This window comes from Rhipicephalus microplus, unplaced genomic scaffold (assembly GCF_043290135.1).
Source record: "Rhipicephalus microplus isolate Deutch F79 unplaced genomic scaffold, USDA_Rmic scaffold_15, whole genome shotgun sequence".
Lineage (NCBI taxonomy): Eukaryota > Metazoa > Arthropoda > Arachnida > Ixodida > Ixodidae > Rhipicephalus > Rhipicephalus microplus.
Window position 1 is genome coordinate 8,840,821 of NW_027464588.1, and position 7,005 is coordinate 8,847,825.

At 45.8% G+C, this 7,005-nt stretch overlaps 1 pseudogene; it reads left to right on the forward strand.

The window, feature by feature from the left end:
* The first annotated feature begins 5,030 nt into the window (after positions 1 to 5,030).
* On the forward strand, positions 5,031 to 5,402 carry LOC142784756 (palmitoyltransferase ZDHHC20 pseudogene; annotated as a pseudogene).
* Positions 5,403 to 7,005: the final 1,603 nt, after the last annotated feature.

Consider the following 7,005-nt stretch of genomic DNA (forward strand, 5'->3'; position numbering starts at 1 on the left):
AAGATCTTCTGTCCTGTCAGCCGACGTGCGAAAGCGTCCTCACTGCAGCAGGCTCAATGAGCATCAATGCAGAGTGTGGTGTGCATGTATATACGGAGTGGCGAAGTTGTGGGCGCCTTGGGAAATGCGTGGACGCTGCTCACATAGCCCAAAATCTTTGTAGGTGCAAGTTTGTCGCACTCCTGTATACACGCCGCGCCTGCTCAAGAGTGAAATTGATAAGAGCACTCATCCGCAACAATGTGAAGCGGGGCTGTTCATCTTGAATCATACTATTACGTGAAGGATAGTCGCTTGCACTGTTGACCATTTAAAAGGTATCTTTGCAACGATGGTCACACTGCTAACCGGTTCAGGTCAGAGCGGGAAGCGAGATATTTTCGTTCTCTTTGTCGGGCTCGCGTGCGCATGGTTAGAGAGGCTATAATTATGCATGTGGCAATAGTATTTGAGGACGTACTGATGTTGTGTAAACTCCTCTAATCGAATTCAGTCTCCTGCTTCAATGTTGAACTTCCGTATAACTTTTTGAGTGCAATGAATTACTCTATCTTGAAGAAACTCTTCTTTTTGCGTAAACCATATACACGCACACTGAATTTAGGACAATATCAATTCGCTCCTTTGAAACCTATATGCACCTTGAAGACCGAAGTTGAGAGAAAATGTGGATATAGTTTTGCTTAATGAAAATTAGGTAATTTATTCTTAAATAATAAAAAAGTTGTACTGATAGTACTGTTCTTGTTCTATCTGGCTATACATTTGACGATAAAATTTTAGTAGTTGCCTACTTTGGCTTTAGCATTACCTCTGATTTTAAATTCTAGCCAAGGCAAATCTTTAACGTCATGTCACTACAAATCTGGGCACTAGAGGCAATGTTGGCTTTCATGGAAGTGTGCGAAAGCGGCTAGAAGGGGAGATGAAGGAAACGACATGGCGCACATAATTAGGCATTAAGTTTATTGAGCACTGTACGTTCCAGAAGTTAAAAGAGCACCAGCGATTTCGCTGTATTTTATAGCGTAGCATGTATACGAGCCAAGAGGTTCAACCAAATGATGATACTTCGGCAATCTTCGGCTGCAGGCAAAGCTATTGTTGTACTGTGAGCGTTCTTACTCTTGATCTGCTCAAGTTCTCCATCGAAATAAATATATTTAATTCGATAGTTATGTATATATTGACTGAGCTGATGCATTCTTCGGCATCACACCAACATGATACCTCATGGAGCTGTTTAGGCGTCCGCGAACCAAATACACACATGAAGTCGTGAAGCAAATTTCAAATGTGAACAGAGCACTAACGTTGTCTCGGACTACAAAAGCACCCTTAATCAATCAAAGTTTCATCTTGAGGATGGGTTACAACCTGAAAAAAACAGCAGGACGATTGCAGCTGTCGTGCTTGGGCATTCCATAGGAAACCACGAACATACCACTAGTTAGCATTCCCAAACGCAGAAGTATCCATTTTCCAAGTGGAAGTTTCACGGCCTGACTATAGCTGTGCCACGCTCACTCTTCAGCGAAAGGTAGCGCAAAGACATGTTTGGAAAAGCGAGAGTCGATTCTTTCAGCGTATATCGAGTCTCGGCTGTGGACCTTATTGTATTGCCCTGATGCACACATTCCAAGCCTCCACTCCGACTTTTCAATGCAGCCTACACGCAGACGTCCGTAACAGCTTGGGTATAAAATACACATGCACATGCGTCCGGTATGCATGATACCGGCGTCACTAGCGCAGCTGAAACTTTTGTACAGTGTTATCGCTTTTGAAAAGAGATTAATTGCCGAGCAGCTTGTTTTACGACAGCACAAGTGCAGCTTGCAGAAGGAGTTCGCAAATAACTTGCGTCCCCGTTCATTCAACATTACTGAACGCGAGAAAGGACACTGCACAAATGAAGGTTACACCATGTGTTTTCTATAGCCCTTATTAACATTGTCGTTGCGCACAAGCTAGGCCCTCTAAACCTAACTTTATAAATGGACCCTATTAAACGTCAACTGGAACCGCATGACGCAAGTCAATCGTGCCAGCTGTGCGTGTTACCCTATTCGGTCTATAAGAGCATGCAAAAAAACACATTTTAGAAAGCAGGAAAAGGCATACAAGGCGTGCAACACCCACATTTTTTTTAACCTGGTCCAAGTGACGCATTAAATGCCCTTTACGAGTCCAGTCTTGCGAGAAACTTCAACGCGAAAGACTTCTGAATCCCAGCAAGGTCGGCTCCCTTCGTTGCTTCTTTGCCCGATGGGAGCTTCTGCGGCAACGCATCTGCCAAAGTGCGCGCACTTTTGCGGTGTCGGACACAGGCCAACGACGACTGCTTTCAGAGAGATCGGTGCCGTGCCTGCGTCAATGTTTGTCGCATACTACCGGAGCACCTGCAAACGTTACAGCAGTGCTGGCGCTTTTTCCTCAGCTCTCCATGTAAGACGTTTGCTCGTTATTTCTGTCCGACAAAGCACCTGTGCTTCAGCACGTTTCGGCTGTCTGTCGAAAGGGTTAATCTGATCCGTCTTAGTCAGATTTGATCGTTATCGCTAAGCTAAATCATTGCCGAGCTTTAGTGCAGACAACGAAATAGATCACAGCGTGGCGTACGTATTCCGAGTGATTAGAAAATTCAAAATATAGAATATATATTTTAAAATATTTGTAATACTGGCAGCCAGGCAGATAGCTTTCTCTAAGCCAACCACCGGGGATTGAAATGGACCACAAAGATCGACGCCATCCTGAATCCTAAAGAGAAGCAGTGTGAGTTTCATGCTTGCTTTCGCGTGTTCTTCTCAAATGAGAGCGAAAATGTGTTGACCCTGTTTACTATATACGAACTAAAAAAGAAAGAAAGGAATTGTCGCACGTAAACATTCTAGGGACTACAAAGTTTTCGCGATTTATCGAAGTGGTTTAGGTGGCCAATGTTCATGGACATAATAGATGCGACTAGCACATAGTGAGCTCTTCCAACGAAGGGACGTGCAGACTTAAGCAACACTGCCGAATCGTGGGCAGTTCTGGATTGCCCATAGGTGATCTCCGTGGCTGATAGCTTATCCCCGTTGTTGGAGTTTCTTATAGCGGAGCAACACTTCGCTTGGTTGGCTTGATTGCCGCCCAGTTAAGAAAGGCATCACCAGAGTACCCCACTTTTCAAAATTTAAGTGGAAGTCTAACTTCATCTGCATTTTCTGGTTGCATGATGGCAAACTATTAGTAAACATTTTGTTATACTAATATATTTTCTATTTTCTTTCTTAGTTATAGTACATCAAGAGAGTGAATAAATTTTCCCCATGTCACGTCCTTGGCGAACTCTTTCATGTAAATAGGAACATCATGATCATCATCATCACCATCATCTGTAACAACGCATGCTGTAATCGGTCGACCGGCCAGTTACTCTCATCGAGGACGGTAGTGACGCCCGTCGGGGGAGCTTCACAAAGCCCCGTCCGCTCGCCTGGCTTCCCGTGTTGCTGGTGTCGGCGCTGATTTCCTGTGCCTAGTTTACGCCTATGTTCTGGTTTTCTGCCGGATTATTGTCGCAGAGGAGAGTACAGCCAAGGCCGTTACGTTCGGCGCTGGATTTCATCTGCTTCTGTCCATGTGCATCTGGTAAGACGCGGAGTGCCTAACCGGGACGTTCGTTTCTCTGGTGCTGTGCACATGTTTTGGGTGTCGCTCCTATAGGTCTTCTTGCGCTTTGTTTTGCGCGGGCACGTTTCTACGGGAGTGAGAATATTTGAAATAAATAAATACCGAACGCAATATATTTACAAATGTACACGGGGAGTCCTCCAGCCAAAAGGGTGGAACACCACAACCAACAACAACACGAGTAAAATTGCAATCGTTATCTTCAGCGCCTCGATTGATGGAGCATTCTTTCTTATTCGTCTCGACTTTTAACAATGTTAACAAGCTTATGCCATCTGATATCAGAGTAACTTGAGGAATAATGTCATTGCCAACGTCACATAGCTCATTGCCTTTGCTATACGAGAACGTTGAGATCAACTACACAGATCCTGGGAAACGTGGTGCGATCGTTTTCGCATCAGGCTGATCACCTGCGCTCGTACCATCACTGCGTTCGTACGGAGCAAAAGCTTAACTTCGTAACAAACTTTAATTTGCTGCGTCTCCCCCCAACCGTTTAACATGCGCTTCAACTTCTTTCTTAGGAATTCAAATGAACGTCATGTTTGTTTCCATAGTCTCTGAAATCCAAACAGCTACCTCATATATCATCTTTCCCACCCTCAGTCAACTATATTCTGCACAAGTGTTTTGCGTTGTGGAATTTATAATGATTTATTGTTTACGTCGTACCGCTCACGTGTCATTTTAGAGGTCGTACGCGAAGACGACGGCGACGGCGATTCCCGACGTTCCACCAGCGTACCTGTTAAGCGTGGACCAAGAGCAGGTTCTGGCCAACTGTCAAAACGAGCGCACGTGGCATGGTCTGCTCGAGATGCTGGCATCGCATAAAGGCGTGTTCACTCGGGGGCCTGACGGTTCCGCGCGTTACTGCGTGTTATGACATCTCCTCAAGCCGGACAGATGCCACCACTGCTCCACGTGCCGAAGGTGAGCCCGCGTACACTGTGCACTTTAACATAAGACGTCATCTGGTGACTATAAAAGAGATTACTGCATCAATAAAAGATTTTGTTAGGGATGCATGTTGACGCTCCTTAAAAAAAGAAGTCAAGAACCTACCCTTCGTTTGAGTATCGTGCTCCTTTGATGTGTGAATGCTTTCTGTTCATAAAGTTTTCTCGTTCTGAGGGGCGTGTCATCTTTTTCGTCCTACAGTAAATTTGTATACGGACGCGCGGGTAAAATTAGTGACTCTTATAGAGCGGTTTTCCTCTTTGTATGTTATTCCTAAAGTGCTTACAGTACACAAAACTGAGGATTATAATGTTTTACGACCTCTCTCGCAGTTTATCGATATGCCACAAACGCAGACCTCCCATAAATATTTTCTCAGATGCATCATGAAGATGGACCATCTCTGCCCGTGGTTCAACAACTGCGTCTGCTTCAGCACCAACAAGTTCTTCTTGCTCACTCTCTTCTACACGGTTGCACTGTGCCTATACGGCTTGGCCACCCTGACAGCCCACTTGGTTGAATGGTGGTCGGGCGCGTGGCTTCGGAAGCCGTACGCTTTCCACGTGGGCTTCCTCCTGGTCATGGGCACCGTGCTGGCCATCGCTCTCGGCTCCTTTCTCGTCATGCACCTTTTCATGGTGTCAAAGAACGAGACGACGCTCGAGAGGCTACGCGACGCGACGTTTCAAGAACTCGGGAACTCGTTCGATCTCGGGAACCGCTACGAAAACTTCGTAGAGGTGTTCGGTCCGTGAAAAATCACTTTAGATGACTCCAGTATTCACGAGTGTTGGTGACGGCGTCCGTTTCCCGACCCGGCTGCACCCCACGCGAGACACGGTTGAGCCTCGGGCATCTGCCGTCGTGGTGAACTATTCTGCGGCTACCTATTCGACGGGGTCATCCGGTTTCGATAGCAGAGCTGACGTCGTGAATATAGAACGATAATCGATTGAGGCCTCTAGAGACTCCTCTAAGAAACGTAACACGACTGAATTTTGATGGTTTTTTTTCTTTGAATTACGTTCTCATATGACTCACAATAAGCACATCGCATGCTCTTTGTTGCCCGAGCGTGGCGCTCCGTCTCCTTTTGTGCCAAGCTACACCACTTTTGTTCATTATATTTATCTTTGTTATATTATTTTGGTACATCTGCGAATCGAATAAAGGTCTCTCATAACCTTTCACGCCCCCCCCCTCTTCCCCCTTCTACCGCTCTCACCACCCCGAGTTTCGCACAGTACCAACTGAGCACAAATAAGGATTAATTTCATTTAGTAAATATGACACCTCTTTTAGGATTCCCAAGATAGCCACACCGCTATCTCGACTCCACCTCATATGTCCAACAGGTACCATGCTGTGATCCTACGACATGCGCAGACCAGTACTCTACTCGTACGTAAAAACGCCTTTATGATAGGCCGCAATGAATACAGAAATGCTTCAAACGTGGAACGCACCCACTTTTGAGAAATGCACAATGAACTTATATGAAGTAACTATTTACCAAAACTTTGTATATATATATATATATATATATATATATATATATATATATATATATATATATATATATATATATATATATATATATATATATATATATATATATATATACATAGTAGATTGTAGTGAAGAGGAATGCCCACTACCCAAGCGACATGACACCACGTTCGCGCGAGGCGCGAGCAGGGACTGCCTGGTTGCTGCTGCGACGACGCCCGTTTATTCGGCCAGCTCTTGCTGCTTCTGTCCTGACGCTGCTACCTCTTATCGTCTTGCATTTACATTATATTTTGGTGGAGGCTGCTGCGGTTTACGCTCACCGTGGAATTGCGTAGCCGAAAGCTGCCGTCCGTCATGCCTGACGACGCTGTCTCCACTCCCCCCCAGGCTTCGCCACCCAGGGGCGGTCCCGGTGTCCAGCTCCTGCGTGAATCCGACATCTTCAGCGGCCCAGACGAGAAAGACGTTGAGGATTGGCTGGAATCCTACGAACGAGCCAGTGCTACCAACAAATGGGATGATGCCATGAAACTGGGTACCGTGATGTTTTATTTAACGGATGTCGCCAAGCTGTGGTACAGAAACCACGAGGCGGACATTCCTACTTGGATGACCTTCAAGACCTGCATCACAGCTGTTTTTGGACGCCCTGGGGTGCGCAAATTTCGCGCAGAACAACGCCTACGAAGCCGGTCCCAACAAACTGGTGAGACATTCACCAGCTACATCGAGGACATCCTCGACCTCTGCCGGCGTGTTGACCCGACGATGCTGGAAACTGACAAGGTACGACACATTATGAAAGGCATTTTCGACGACACCTTTTAAATGCTCCTCTCGAAAAAC